We start from the raw sequence: 16,885 nt of genomic DNA, 5'->3' as shown, positions 1-16,885 counted from the left end.
TAACCTTTAGAGTATCAGAGAGCTTCACTGCATATCTCTGAAATGATATAAGCAGACAGCTTAGGAGAAAAAGAATCAGGAATGACTTTCTTGGCATAAGAGCAGCCATTTTGGTCCAAGCCATTCTGTGATCTAAGCTGGTACACAGAGCTTGCTTTTTTTTTTTTTTTTTCCCAGAGCTTGCTTTTGAACAGATCTCAGTAATCAATGATCAATCCATCAACAAGGGGATAAAAAGGAGTACAGGGACAGAAAAAAAAAGGCAGTCAAGCAACAGTGCAGATAGTCTTAAGGACTCTCAAAGAACTCCCTCAAGAAATATGCACAATAATAGATCTTTGAGTTCAGTAGGAACTAAGGCCCTCACCCAGATGGAGGGCGGAAGGATGATGTTAATCCTTGAGATTTCAATCAGCTCAAGCCTGGACTCAATTCTGCTCAAGCCCCTTCATTAATATGCATGTGGCCTTATGCTTAGTCATTCAGTCATACTCTTTGTGATCCCATGGACTGTAGCCCTCCTCTGTCCATGAGATTCTCCAGGAAAGAATACTGGAGTGGGTAGCCATTCCCTTCTCCAGACCCAGAGATCAAACTTGGTCTCCTGCTTTTCAGGAGCCACGTTTAGCTTAAAATTTTCCCCATCTTGCTGTTCAGGGAGACACTGCTTTGGGAAAAATCCCCAGTGTTCCTGGGGTAATAATTCCTTCCTTCTGCGGCAAGTAATAATTCCTTCCTTGTCCTGATCTCTGGCTTGGTTGTGCTATGGGCTCACTACACACAAGAGGCAAACCCAGTTTGGGGGTAACAATGATACATCCCTTGGAAGATGTATCAAGTGAGGGGTACACACCTGGACCTGGACAGCAAAGGATGACACCTCCTCAAACACAGGTCACAAACGGATGGATAAACACCACCTTGACAGACAAATAATTTCGTTTGAATAGTGCAAATTTGGCATCCTGTTATTTTGCATACTATGAAGGAAGGGAAAGGTGGATTTTCATGGTGGGAGCAAGTGGCATGGTCAGGATGACATGTGGTGAAATGATAGGTGATGCTGAATCAGGCTTTGTTTTTGCAAGTCCAGGTGGATGTGTGTCTCTGGGATGGAGTGTGAGAAGGGAAGGATGGTACCAGTTAAGAAGTGGAGTGTATAAGACATACAAGACCAAAAACGGTCACTGTCTAAGGAAGGACAGAAAAAGCCAAATGCAGAAAGCCAGAAGCCCTGGGACTGTTGTAGGGTCTAGAACAGGCTGGAGAAGCAACAAGAGTAAGGATTCTTCCCCTCTTTTAAAAAAAATTATTTATTTTTCATTGCTGCACTTGGGCTCTCTCTAGTTGCAGCTTCTCTTGTTGTGGAGCACAAGCACTGTATGCGTGGACTTCAGTAGTTATAGCATGTGAGTTCAGTAGTTGTAGCTCGAAGGCTCTAGAAGGCTTAGAAGTTGTTGGTCACAGGCTTAGTTGGTTAGCCGCATGCGGAATCTTCCCAGACCAGGGATCAATCCTGTGTCCCCTGCATTGGGAGGTGAATTCTTACCCACTGTACCACAGGGAAGTCCAAGGATTCTTAAAAGAGGAACAGAATGAGCCGAGGGAGGCAGGAGCCTGGAGGGCAGGTAGTTTTGATAAGAAGCCCCAAGAATTTTTCACGGAACCCAAGAAGCTAGGGTCAGGTTCCTTGACTGCCTAACTGCCTGTCAATGCAAAAACTGACACAGGCTGGAGGATGGAGATGGACAGCCAGAGCAAAGGAATGAAATTTCAGGTTACAAAAGGGAGTGGAGACAAGAGAAGATCAAAAAGGGATGTTTGGAAATGAAAATCTTTCCCAGACAATCAAAAAAGTGCAAATTCTTCAGGGTTTTCTGTTGACTTTGACTTCAGTCTGCACATGGTGGCACCCTTGAGTTTTGCACTTGAATTAGAGAGTGCACTTTCAGTCCAGAAATTCAGCCCAGAATTGGACTGAAATGGACCAGGTGACAGAGAAAAGAGTGAACCTATCCAGGCCACAGTGGCTCGATCTCTTTGACTTTCATCAACAGCAGGACAGGGTCTCTCAGTAATTCCGGGACTTTAGTTCATTCTCATTCATTACGAAACCAAAATGGCAGGGGCGGGAGTGGGGGTGGGGACACCAAGCCACATGGAAGGAGGGACAAGATTAGTGAGATGAATAAGAGACCTAGTAAGTAGAAAATTTACCCTGACTGCAGTGACAGTCTTGCCATATCTGGGAACATGGCAACTCTGAGAAGAACGTGTATATCTGTGCAACCCCTTGTTCTATAAAAACCCACCTTTATTTAATTTTATTGTTACACAAGCTTCTCAATGTCATCAACAGAGAAAGTGTTTCCTTTTAAACTCAACTTCTGTTGGGACATGTTTGACGTGTTTAGGTCACAGCTCCTAAAAATTGAGCTCATTGCCTGAACCAAACAACACTGATGCTCTAACAACACCACCACTGGCATCACTATAACAATAATAATAACATCACAACAGCAAACACCTACAGAGTCCTTGTTACCTGCCAGGCACTACTCTATGCACTTTGAATACATTACTAACTTATGAATCCAACAGCAACCTTACAAGGTATATTTTCATTTTTACTGGTGACTAAATTGAGGTTCAGAGAGGTTAAGAAACTTACCCAAGATCACACAGTTTACCCTATTTTCTGGAGTTAGAATTTGAGACTAAACAGGCTGGCCCCAGAGTCTGTACCCTTAGTCAAATGTATGAGTATAATCAGGTGTGGTCAACCCTATCTGGCAGAATGGAATGTCTTCCTGGACAGCAGTGCATGCTACATTCTACTCCCCTGAAGCCAGCTTGTATTGTATGTCAGAGGCCAAGAAGAGTATGAGAGACAACAAAATTTTAGCTCGAAAATTTAGGCCTTAATCCTTTCATCTTCACAGAGCCATGGGAAATTCTGGGTGTCATTTTTAATTCTCTTATTTTCAAATTCTTCAGATAGCAATCATAATACCTCTCACGTACATTGTCAGATTTGGGATTATATCACTCGAAATCAGCTTAGAAAAGAGCTTGGTAAATTGTGGAGTATGAGCATACAAGTGATTTTTATGGCTCCATGGAAACTTGTTATCACAGCCCAGTGAATGGCAGGCCTAGAGTAAGACCTTATGCCCACTGTCACTCACAAAGGGCAGCATATTCATTTTTCTCCGTCACTGGGAAAATTACAACAGGAAGCATCCCAGCTTCTGGAGTGATGGGCTTGAATCAGAAGACAGTACCCTCACCCATTATGATACCTTGATTATGTTCTCTTTGGAAAGACCACAAAAGGCTAATGTACTCAGGGGTAGTGATGACATTAAAGGGCACTGGGGAATGTCCATCATCTTTGGGATTATTCCACTACAGCCCTTGCACTATCTCTTAGAAGGACTTCCAAAGAGAACAGAGAATCTTGCTCTTTGACTTGTGAGTCTTACTCCAAAAGCAGGCGTGGTCTCAGAGAGAAACTTTCTTTTACCAAAAACTAATGTGAGTGCCTCAGGACTCATGGCCACAAGTTTCTTTTCAGTTCACATCAACATAATTGAGTCTTCTACTAATGACTGTTCAAAGGCTGAAGAGGAAGACACTGGTCAAGTTGGGAAGCTCCCAGGAGACACATCAGTCTTAGCTCACAGCCATGGCAGACGTGGTCTGACGGTCTTGATGACTCTTTAGTAGACGCATGGAAGGTGTAAGTCATAGAGAGCAAGTTTGGGTGAAAAATAGGAGAGAACATATGTTCAGAAGAAGAAATATCCTGAGAAACATTCACTTAAAACTGTGTCATTTAAAAGTTTCAAGCATTGTTGGGAAAAACACATTTTCTGTATCTGTTGGATAGAATGTCCTGTATTAGACTAATTAGAGCTATCAGATCTCTAAGACCCATTAATTCATTTAGAACTTTTTCATTTAAAAGATAATGATCACATTAAATTAATACTAACAACAAAATGAAACAACAAAAATAATAAAGACAAAACTGCTGAAGAAAAATAATATTTTAGAAAATATGTGATCAATATTATTTGTTAAATTTTATTCTGTATCTCTACCCTTGCTTTTCTTCTTTCAGAAGCATATTCCCTGGAAGTTCTTTTGAGGAACTCTTTGGATGGTAAACTTTCATAATCTTTACAAGTTTGAAAATCTCATCATATTCCTCAATAATTGTATAGGTGGATATATACTCCAGACTTAATGATTGTTTTTTCTCTCCTCTTGGGAGACACCTTTGAGAAGGCTGTTGTCTAATTTTCATTCCTTTTAGGGGATATATTTTATTAGTCTCAAAGCCTTTAACGTTTTCTCATTTGACTTTATTTCCTTTATCTGTTTTATATCATATGTTACAGTGATATTGATATTTCTGGGCATGAATCCATATTTATTCTTGATATTTGGAAACTATTTTTAATTTCAAGACTTTCTTATTCCTCATTTCTCTAAAATTCTTTTCTAATATTGCTGTTTTCCTATCATTCTTTTCCATGAAACTCCTTTCAAACATAAGTGGAGTATTTAAATGATCCTCCATGTGTCTGAAGGGCTTCCCCTTTGTCTCTGTGGTTAAAAAACCTCCCTGCAATGCAAGAGACACTGGAGACATGGGTTTGATCCCTGGGTCAGGAAGAACCCCTGGAGGAGGAAATGGCAACCCACTCCAGTATTCTTGCCTGGAGAATTCCATGGACAGAGGAGCCTGGGGGGCTGCAGTGCTTGAGATTGCAAAGAATCAAATGTGACTGAGCATGTACCGTGTGTCTGAATTGGACTTTCCTTTGCCCTCTTTTGTTTTTTAAACATGTGTGCCTTTCTGTGACATGTTCTGGTCTTTTAAAAAAATATATTTTTTGGCTCCACCATGTGGCTCTTGAGATCCTAGTTCCCTAACCAGCGACTGAACCCATACCCCCCTGCCTTGGAAGTGCAAAGTCTCAACCACTGGACCGCCAGAGAAGTCCCTGTTGTGTTCTAGTACTAATCTCATTAGATGCAGAGGACAATGTTCTCATTCCTTTATACATATGGGAACAGTATCCTAAGACTGTGTGTTCTTCATATGAAAACAAAGCACATGTCTCCATTGAACAAGTGAAGTTTTTGGCTGAAAACTGAAACTGTTGTGTAAGCAAATATTGCCCTGCCTTTTAGGCTGAATTAACTTTTTAGCATGCCATGCAAGAACCATTCCAATCTGACCTAAGGCCTCCAAACACTGTATCTGCAGCTTCACACACTGTCCATTTCTTACTGTACAGACACAATGCTCCTTGACTCCAAGTCTTTGTATATGACATTTCCTTCTCTGGGATGCCTGCACACCTCTTGAGGGAAGCTTGGCATGCTGCATTCCATGGGGTTGCAAAGAGTCAGGCAGGACTGAGTTACTGAACTGAACTGACTCAAAACCAACAATTCTGTGAGATCTTTCCCAAGTTGATCAGAATTGGCACTTCTCTTCTTGCTTCATGAAGTCTATAAAGTTACTACATAATGCAATTTTCTGCTTACAAGTCTATTTTTCCCAAGGTGACCTTAAGAGCTATTTGAGGGTAAGAAATAGCAGTCTCTGTAGATCCAGCAGGTCATTGCCTGTCAAAGTTGTCATGAAATGTTTTTCAGATAAATTTTCAATGACAAAGAGAATTCATTATTGTTTATAATGAATTTCCTTCTTCTAAATTTTCTTCTGGACCACCTTCCACTGACAGTTGAAACTGCCTTTGATTTAGTGGTGTTCCTTTTGTTTTTTTCCTCCCAGGAGGTTGCAATCACATCCTGCACAGAGGAACCAGCAAACCCAGTTCTGTCCTCTCATTATATGGACTCTGAGGCTCTTTTGTAAATGTCTGAGTTCAGCAAGTTCCCAGTCATATTCAGTGATGGCACTTCCCTTGTTGCATTCTGAAGCCAACACACCAAAGACAATCTGTCTGGTTTTGATTGGTTAACACTTAACTGGGCAAAAATTTGTTTTGTAACACATAGTTCATGTCCAAGAGGTCTTGCAAGATTTCCAAAGCTTTTCCCACACTGTTTTTCTTCTCACTCTCTAAAAGAAACCATGTTTTGCCAGAAACAAATTATCCCAATTCTCAAAAAGGTCTACTCTTGACTAGGAATCTTTAACCCATAAGAGTTCATGTGGGGCTTCATCTTGGCCATTCCTCACGTCTATGCATCCCAGTGTATATCTAATTGGCTTCTGGCTCAAGTAGCCAAGCTGAGTAGCATCATCCCCTCTGCCTCCATCCCTCAAGGCTGCCGGACTTGAGTCAGCATGGGCTGGAGATAACCAGGACACTGAGTGGGAAAGTGGATCTGGGAAATGCCCAAGGACCTACATACTGGAAATGTTCCCCAATAAACAACTGTGGTCACAACTGCCATTGGCCCCAGAGCAGGCAAATATTCTTTTCTTTTTTAAGCCAAATGAGGTCTAGCTGGACTTCATCTCAGATTTTTATCTTGTTACCAGGTAGAACTGAAATGATAGAAGCAAAATTTCAGAATAAAAAAACTCCCTCTTTATTCACAACAGGAGCAACTTCACATAAAACCTGAGGTGCTCAATCAGTAAAATACATTTAACATGGTTTTATAAAAAGGAAACAAAAATTAGTGTAAAATCATGTCAAGAAATAAAAAGAGGGAGTGGAGGGATAAATTAGGAGTTTGGGATTAGCATATACACACTACTTTATGTAAGATAGGTAATCAACAAGGACCTACTCTATAGCATAAGGAACTCTATACTCTGAAATGGTCTATATGGGAAAAGAATCTGAAAAAGAATAAATATATGTATATTATAATTGCCACTCTGCTATACACTGAAACTAACATTTCCAGCCCCAAGAATGGAAAAGGTCAGTTTTCATTCCAATCCCAAAGAAAAGCAATGCCAAAGAATGCTCAAACTACCGCACAATTGCACTCAGCTCATATGCTAGTAAAATAATGCTCAAAATTCTCCAAGCCAGGCTTCAACAGTACATGAACCATGAACTTCCAGATGTTCAAGCTGGTTTTAGAAAAGGCAGAGGAACCAGAGATCAAATTGCCAACCTCCATTAGATTATCAAAAAAGCGAGGGAGTTCCAGAAAAACATTTATTTCTGCTTTATTGACTATGCCAAAGCCTTTGACTGTGTGGATCACCACAGACTGGAAAATTCTTCAAGAGATGGGAATCCCAGACCTGACCTGCCTCTTGAGAAATCTGTATGCAGGTCAGGAAACAACAGTCAGAATTGGACATGGAACAACAGACTGGTTCCAAATAGGGAAACGTCAAGACTGTATATTGTCACTGTGCTTATTTAACTTATATGCAGAGTACATCATGGGAAACACTGGGCTGGATGAAGCACAAGCTGGAATCAAGATTGCCGGGAGAAATATCAATAACCTCAGATATGTAGATGACACCACCCTTATGGCAGAAAGTGAAGAAGAACTAAAGAGCTTCTTGATGAAAGTGAAAGAGAGTGAACAAGTTGGCTTAAAGCTCAACATTCAGAAAACTAAGATCATGGCATCTGGTCCCATCACCTCATGGCAAATAGATGGGGAAACAGTGGAAACAGTGGCAGACTTTATTTTTCTGGGCTCCAAAATCACTGCAGCCATGAAATTAAAAGATGCTTGCCCCTTGGAAGGAAAGTTATGACCAACCTAGACAGCATATTAAAAAGTAGAGACATTACCTTGCCAACAAAGGTCCGTCTAGTCAAGGTTATGGTTTTTCCAGTATTCATATATGGATGTGAGAGTTGGACTATAAAGAAAGCTGAGCCCTGAAGAATTGATGCGTGTTGGAGAAGACTCTTGATAGTCCCTTGGACTGCAAGGAGATCCAACCAGTCCATCCTAAATAAAATCAGTCCTGAATATTCATTGGAAGAATTGATGTTGAAGCTGAAACTCCAATGCTTTGGCCACCTGATGCGAAGAACTGACTCATTTGAAAAGACCCTGATGCTGGGAAAGATTGAAGGCGGGAGGAGAAGGGGATGACAGAGGATGAGATGGTTGGATGGCATCACCGACTCAATGGACATGAGTTTGAATAAACTCCGGGAGTTGGTCGACCATTAGATGAACAAAGGCTTGGCGTGCTGCAGTCCATGGGGTCGCAAAGAGTCGGACATGACTGAGCAACTGAACTGTAAATCAACATTGTAAATACTCTGATACAAAATAAAAAAGGTTTTAAATCGCTATGAAACAAAGAAAAGAGTTATGTGTATAACTTATAGAAATAAAAAAAGTGACATATGTTAGTCATGGTTGAACTGTTATAAACAGGATCCTGAGTGTTCCATTTTCTCAAGGAGGTCAAACTGAGGGACATAGAGCATATTTCCCACCATGCTAGCCTCACTGACAGTCACCAGAGATGTATCCTTTCTGGAACAATACAAGAGCCTCTGAGAATCTGACCTCTGCCTCCTCAGAGCCATTGTACCTGCTCCTGTCAGAGAACTTTATCTAAAGTGCATATCTGGTCATTCTAACCTATTATTAAAACTTTTTACTAGGTCACCACTTAAAATATCTCACCTGAACTTTAAAGTCCACCATGACCTACTGTATCTCACACAGCTCCCCACACAGTCAGTCTATACTCTGGCCAATACAGGCTAAGGGAAATAGGTTATACACATGATTATTAATAAATCTGCTAAGAGTTACTAAAGAAATAAAGGGAGGAATACAAATATATTTAAAAACTAGACCCTAAAAAATAGACAAGTATGTGTGTAGTCCTAGAAATAAAAGTGTAATAATTGAATGAAGCCCTTAATTGAGAGTTTAAATGTCAGAAACTGTGGAGAGAATGAGTGAGTTGAAGGACAAAACAGGAGAAATCACTGCTTTGTGGTGCCACAAAGAGATGAAGAAATAAGATGTTAAGAGATACGGAAAAGACATGATTCAATCTTTGTTCAGTAGCAATTCTCAAACAAAATAGACCAGAGAGTCAGACAGGAGCAAATTTGAAGAGGCTGTGATTGATAATTTCCCAGAATTAAAGGAACATATAAATCTGAGATTGAAAAGCCATGGCTTGAAGAATGTAAACCCAAAGTTGAAAAAGAAATCTACACATTTGCACACTGAGTTAAAACTTTTGAATTATCAAAAAGAAAAATTCTAATAACAATTAGAAAGAAAAGGTAGATTCTCTTGAAAGCTATGAAAATTAGACTAACAGAAGGGTCCTCAACAGCGAAGTGAAATTAATATCTTCAAAATATGGAGGAAAAATCCCATCCTTTTAGAATTCTACCCACTATGACCTGCCTCTTGAGACAACTATATGCAGGTCAGGAAGCAACAGTTAGAACTGGACATGGAACAACAGACTGGTTCCAAATAGGAAAAGGAGTACGTCAAGGCTGTCTATTGTCACTGTGCTTATTTAACTTATATGCAGAGTACATCATGAGAAATGCTGGGCTGGATGAAGCACAAGCTGGAATCAAGATTGCCGGGAGAAATATCAATAACCTCAGATATGCAGATGACACCACCCTTATGGCAGAAAGTGAAGAGGAACTAAAAAGCCTCTTGATGAAAGTGAAAGAGGAGAATAAACAAGTTGGCTTAAAGCTCAACATTCAGAAAACTAAGATCATGGCATCTGGCCCCATCACTTCATGGCAAATAGATGGGGAAACAGTGGAAACAGTGGCTGACTTAATTTTTTTGGGCTCCAGAATCACTGCAGATGGTGATTGCAGCCATGAAATTAAAAGACACTCACTCCTTGGAAGGAAACTTATGACCAACCTAGATAGCATATTAAAAAGCAGAGACATTACTTTGCCAACAAAGGTCTGTCTAGTCAAGGCTATGGTTTTTCCAGTGGTCATGTATGAATGTGAGAGTTGGACTGTGAAGAAAGCTGAGTGCTAAAGAATTGATGCTTTTGAGCTATGGTGTTGGAGAAGACTCTTGAGAGTCCCTTGGACTGCAAGGCGATCCAACCAGTCCATCCTAAAGGAGATCAGTCCTGGGTGTTCATTGGAAGGACTGATGCTGAAGCTGAAACTCCAATACTTTGGCCACCTCATGCGAAGAGTTGACTCATTGGAAAAGACCCTGATGCTGGGAGGGATTGGGGGCAGGAGGAGAAGGGGACGACAGAGGATGAGATGGCTGGAAGGTATCACCAACTCGATGGACATGAGTTTGAGTAAACTCCAGGAGTTGGTGATGGACAGGGAGGCCTGGCATGCTGCAGTTCATGGGGTGGCAAAGAGTCAGACATGACTGATCAACTGAACTGAACTGAACTGATGATGTTATAATTTAATCGTGAAGGTGAAACAAAGACAGTTTTGGACAAAAGCTGATAAATTTACTACTCACAGGTCTATTATTGGATGTAAGAGGTGAATTTAATTCAAAGGATTAAATGGTGAAAAAGGATATTCATGTTTATACAATGTGAAAAGGCATAAAGGAAAGGGGAGAGGAAGAAGAAACTGAGGAAACCTAGCCTGTGCCATGCATGCAGTCTCTGTTAGGTGGTGGAAGGTTCTATTCAGATATTACCCTACTTTGTTCCCATTTAACAGATGTTGAATCAAAGAGGTCAAGTAACTTTCTTGTCCTATAAATCCAGTACTTTTCTACTATACAATATTGGTATATTATAATTCATTCCACTTTGAATTTTGATAGCAAAGAAGTCATGTGTGACTCACACTTCAGGATACTCAAAGGACTTAATCCCTTGTCCTTTAGGGACTTATAACCCAGTAGAGATCAAAGATTGTAAGTGCTTATTGATAATGGGTGATTAGGCCAATGGTTCCCAAGGGCAGGCAACCTGCCAGGCCTTCTTAGAGGGCATTTGGAAATAAGGATAACTTGGGTTGCCATGGACAGGTGTTTTAGGATGAATGGACAAGGACTGGTCATGCTAAAGATCTTCATTGTATGAGATAGTGAACAAAACGTAACTTTTCCTTTCCAAAAATGTCAACTTTTGCCTGTGGAGGAAATTCTTGTATAATATAAAATTCTGTAGAAATTTGGAAAAAAATATTCCAGATGTGGAGGTGAAAAAGTCTTCATCAAGGAGAAACTTTCAGCTGTACTTTTAAGGAGGTATTGGCTTTTGACATGTAGGCATATGGCAAGAAGACACTTCTAAGTAGGACTTCCTGGTGGCTCAGACGGTAAGTCGTCTGCCTACAATGCAGGGAGCCCCAGGTTCAATCCCTGGGTCAGGAAGATCCCCTGGAGAAGGAAATGGCAACCCACTCTAGCACTCTTGCCTGGAAAATCCCATGGACGGAGTAGTGTCGTAGACTATAGACCATGGGGTCGCAAAGAGTCGGACACAACTGAGCAACTTCACTTTCACTTTCAAGTAGGCAATAATTGCATCTTTTTCCTGATTCCACATACTAGTGGTGATGACTGATGAGCTATGAAGCAAGGGATGGAAGGGAAGAGTGGTTAAGGGAATGTCTGGCCGCTTAGGTCTTGGTGAAAATATATGGAGAAGAAAGCCAGTGGCATGGTTCTGGCATAGTCCAGTCTGGGCCTGGAAAAGGAAAAAGTGAATCAGAGCTTTAGAATTTAGAGCTGGAAGAGATCTTGGGTATTATCTAGTCTTGCATTTCACAAAATATTTCTCAGAACTCTTGTCTCATAAGATGCTCAATTACTTAAAAATTCTCCAATCAATTATGTTTGAAAAATATAGAAAACCACATCCCGCTGGGGAAATTAGAGCCCAGTGCATCTGGGAAACCCCATGGTAAAGACACCTGCTACTTGAGATTTTCCAAATATAATTTATCATTAAACACTACTTATTATGTAGCAGTTCTCACATTCTGGAAAATTCATTCTGAGAACCAACGATCTGTAGATCTAGTCTTATCCTTATGTGTCACCAATGGTAAACTGAGGCTTGTGAAAGTTAAGTAACTTATCCAAGGAGAGAGCCAGAGCTAAAGATTGACACTTATCACTTAATAAATTTTAGGAATATATATTAATATTTTATTATTAATATATAGGATTAAAATTATACATCTAGTTATTATTTACTCAATAAAGCATTAAGCCCATACATGTGAAAAAAATAATCAACCATAAAAGGATTTCTAGAAATTAACTTTAATCCAGTAGCAACTTCCATTCCTTTATGCATTCCAGATCTTGGATTTTATACAAGTGTTTATTTTTTTCAACCTATATTTTTTGCTTATTTGAAGCCTAACAATTAACAATAATTAAGCACATATGATGCTCCAGGGTATGTGAAGGACTTTGTATCCATTAATCCTAACAACAATTCTATAAGCTAGTTAACTTTATCATCCCATTCAAAGTTAAAGAAGCTGAGACTCAGAGAAATAAGGAACTTGATCAAAATTACAGAGCTCATAGGTAAAGGAGCTGAGCTTCTAACCCAGGTCTGTCTGACTCCAAAGTTTATAGTCTTAGCCACTATGTTTTCATAATATTCAGGAAGCTCTGTGGATTTAGAAGATTTCACACTGACATCTCAAACTGTTCCATATCCTCAAGCCCCAGTAAGAAAATCGAGTGACTTAATGGCTAAAGAATTCATACTAAGGCACTGACATGTTGAGCAAGCTCCAGCCTGTTATTTACTCTATGGCCCTCTATAAATCATGAGGCCTTAGGAAAGAGGTGGGACTTTGTATAGTCAACTTGGAAAAGATCACAGAGGCCAAAATTACATCATCAAGTTAGATCTGTGACTGACCACCTACTTTGTCATCACTTGACCAGTTGAGTAAGACAGTCAGGCCATGAGAAGAAACATCAAGGACTCACATGAATACATACAGGCATGCTATTTTTTTGCCTTTCCTTTTATTAGTGACCTCTTATGGAATGCTGTAGGAGAATACTCAATTCCTGAAGTTTCACTGACTACAAATGAGGATGTCTGAACCAACTCTTGCTAAGAAACCATAATTCAGAAAGACACAGACCCTGCGGTAACTGGACCTGTGAATTTCATTTTGTTTTACTTTTTTCTAAGTGAAATTGCCTCAGAAAACTGAAGGGCAACCTTACTTTCCATGGTTAGAATTTATGAAACTTGGCTAAAGTTGCAGAGCTCATATTATTAGATAAACAAAGTAAGCCATCTCATGATAGGCAGACATCGTGATTAACCTTAAAGGAAAACTAACACCAGAGTAATAAAATTGTCCTTGTGCAGAGTGTGCCGTCATTCAAAAACCATGGTCACATCCATTTCCTTTTTCTGATCCTCACAAGAACCTTTCAAAGCTGGCAGTTCTGTTAGTATGAATCTTTTTCATATTCATTCACCCGTCATCTGTATTGAGTGGCTCTTTTGTGCCAGACACTGGCAATACGGTAGCAAATGAGGACTTTGCTCATTGGGATAGGTTCTTTGCTCTTTGGAAGGTGGCAGTCAATGAAAGAATGGATAGGTAATAAGTAATTAAATAAGGAAGTAAGATGGAAGGATCATAGGTGCTATTTAGAGAATTCAAATAGATGACTGAGATGGAGCCTGGGCAGCTACTTTAGATGGGGTGGTCAAGGAAGGTATCTCAGAGCAGTGGCACTTTAGCCTGAGACCTAAGTCCTAGTTCTGTAAGGATGGACGCAACCATTCTGCATAGATTGGAAAATTGAGACTCAAAGAAATTCAGTGACTAAAAAGATTATATATAGTTAGTCCATGATGGACTTAGACTTCAATCTTAAGTTTTCGAGTCCAAAACCAGTGCTACTTCAGTCCAGCATCTCTTTCAACAACAAACATGGCAGAATATATAAATAATGCTCTCCACTGTTTTTGTGCATTAGGAAAGGCAGGTTAAACAACATAAAAGGTCATTTTGAAAATTTAATACTTAAATTGTTGATTATTAAATTTCTTCAAAATGAATAAAGAAACTATAGTTTGAACTTTTAAAAGAAATATATAGCTAAACTCATCCCATGCCTGAATGATTATTTTCTGATCAAAAGGAATTTATACAATATTTTCAAGAGTTTCTTCTTTCTGCCTCTCCTACTCTTATATTTGAGTATGTCTTTATTTCAAGCAGGAAAGGGTACAATATATAACAGCCCTGACTATTTTGTCCAATCCCTAGGACATATAATTTTTAGTTTCCTCTCTACTAGTAGCATGCTGGATAATGCAAAGTATTTGAGCCTCTTTTTTACAAATATATTAACAAGATTATATGGCAAGCCTTTTTGGTGGAATAGTGCTGTTATTACATTTTGAAAAAATATCCTGGAGTTTGTGCCTATAAATGATTAATGAATCTTTTAAGAGAAGTGTTGACAAGAATCTTTCCTGTATGGATTAAATGCAAATTTAAGAAGAGAGATTAAAAAAATATATATATACACATGTACATATTATACATATGTATATAAAGATTAGACCTCTGAGAGGCTATCTCTGATTCTTTGTATGAAAAAGAGGCAATTAATATATGTACATTTAACAAAAAAATTTGATATTGGGACTTAAAAATTTCATTCAAATTGGGAAAGACACAAAAATATCATGTCTATAATATACCCAGTTAAATAATAGCTATAATTGATCAAACTCTTGTTTAATTAGTTTTTGTTGGTATTAATTCATATAACTATACAATTTTAAAGTAATTAATCTTATTTATTTTTATTGTAGTTGATTTACCAAATTGTGTTGCTTTAGGTGTACAGGATAGAGATTCAATATTTATATAGACTACACACCATTAAAAGTTGTTGTAAAAGAGTGGCTATAATTCCCTGTGCTGTACAATATATTCTTGCTGCTTATCTATTTCATATATAGTAGTTTGTATATCTTAGTTCCCTACCTCTCTCTTACCCCTCTCCCCATTGGTAACCACTAATCTGTTTTCTATTATCTGTGCACAGATGTATGGTCAGTCGTGTCTGTGAGCCCAAGGATTGTAGCTGGCCAGGTTCTTCTGGCCATGGAATTCTCCAAGCAAGAATACTGGAGTGGGTTGCCGTTCCCTTCTCCAGAGGATCTTCCTGACCAAGGGATTGAACCCATGTCTCCTGCGTCTCCTGCATTAGTTGGAGGATTCTTTTACTGCTGTGCCACCTGGGAAGCCCCCCTATTAGCTGTGAATCTGCTTTTATTTCACTATATACATTGGTGAATGTTTACAGTTGTCCTTGCAGGTATCTCCTTGTGTCATCTCATGAATGGCATCTCATTGTGGTTTTGGTTTGTATTTCCCTAGTGGCTAATAATGTTGAACATTTTTTTGTGTGCTTATTGGTCAGTTTTATGTCTTCTTTGAAGAAATATCTACTTTAGTCATTTGCCCATTTTTAAATTGGGTTGTTTTTCTTTCTATTTTCAGTTATAAGACTTTTTGCACATTCTGAAAACTAGACCCTTGTCAGATATAGACTTTGCAAATATTTCCCCTAATTCTACAGGTGTTTATTATTGTTCAGCTACTAAGTCATGTCTGACTCTTTGCAACCCCATGGACTGCAGTAGGCTAAGCTTCTCCGTCTTTCACTATCTCCTGGAGTTTGCTCAAACTCAGGTCCATTGAGGTGGTGATGCCATCCAACCATCTTGTCCTCTGTCACCCCCTTCTTCTCCTTCCCTCAACCTTTCCCAACATCAAGGTCCTTTCCAATGAGTTGGTTCTTCACATCGGGCGGTCAAAGTATTGGAGCTTCTGCATCAGCATCAGTCCTTCGAACGGTCAGGGTTGATTTCCTTCAGTATTGGCTGGTTTGATCTCCTTACAGTCCAGGAAATTCTCAAGAGTCTTCTCCAGCACCACAACCACAGTGGATATCTAATTCATTGTTATAGATCATGTATGGTTTTGGATCTGGACCATAATTGTTAGTTATTATAGCATATAGGTATTATTTTTGTCTGCATATCACTCCTTCTTCCCTCCTCTTTAGCTAACAACACTCTCCTCTACCTTTCCACCTATGAGTTTCTAGTCTAATTATCTTTCCTTTTCCACCTCTAGTGCCTGATCCGCTTGTCCAGGAACCAAGCTAACCTCACTGAAACCTATTGCCAGGAATTTTCACTCTGGTTGAAGGCTATTTAGAGATCTTACTCCCCTCTGCTGGAAAACCTGTGAATGTGTAACAGCAGAACTGTTTTCTTCATATTCCTTGTGTGGCAAAAATGCCCTTTGGCAGTAGGAGAAAGTGTAATCCACAGCAGAGAAGCAAAGCAGAGAAAGACTGATCTGTGGCTGTCCATTTGTCCCCAGTGATACCCCTGCCCGTCTTTGTTATGTGATCAAACAAAAAATTTCTAGGCTTGGCTGAGCTGAAGTTAGCTTTCTGTCACTTGAAATGTAATACTCACTGACTAATGTAGTTTGTATATAGCTTATCAAAGATATTACCAGCAACTCTTGCATAGGGAGAGTTTGTAATCCTGTCTGTGGGAATAAATGCAAGGAAAATGTAACTGGGTAGAATTTGGGGAAACACAGACCAACACATCTGGGGAAACAGCATAAAAATGTTTGAGTTTATGGGAAAGAGACATGTAGGGAAAAGAGTCATTCCAAAATAGTTGCAAAGAATGGCAGATGACAGTGAATCATGCTATATGAATCGATGATATGAAATGACAAGTAAAACAGCTTTTGAGGTATGGAAGACATGAAAGTCAAAGGTACTGTGAGTCACAGACGTTTGTGTTAAACATCCTCTGTGGAGCCCTCCATGGAGACCAGTTGTCAGAACCAGCTGGCACGTCTCACATATGAATGTGGCCGCGTGGCTGTTTCTCTATGAGTGTTTCTCTAGTTCC

This window comes from Odocoileus virginianus, chromosome 1 (genome assembly GCF_023699985.2).
Source record: "Odocoileus virginianus isolate 20LAN1187 ecotype Illinois chromosome 1, Ovbor_1.2, whole genome shotgun sequence".
In the NCBI taxonomy this organism is placed as follows: Eukaryota; Metazoa; Chordata; class Mammalia; order Artiodactyla; family Cervidae; genus Odocoileus; species Odocoileus virginianus.
This window is presented reverse-complemented; position numbering follows the sequence as displayed.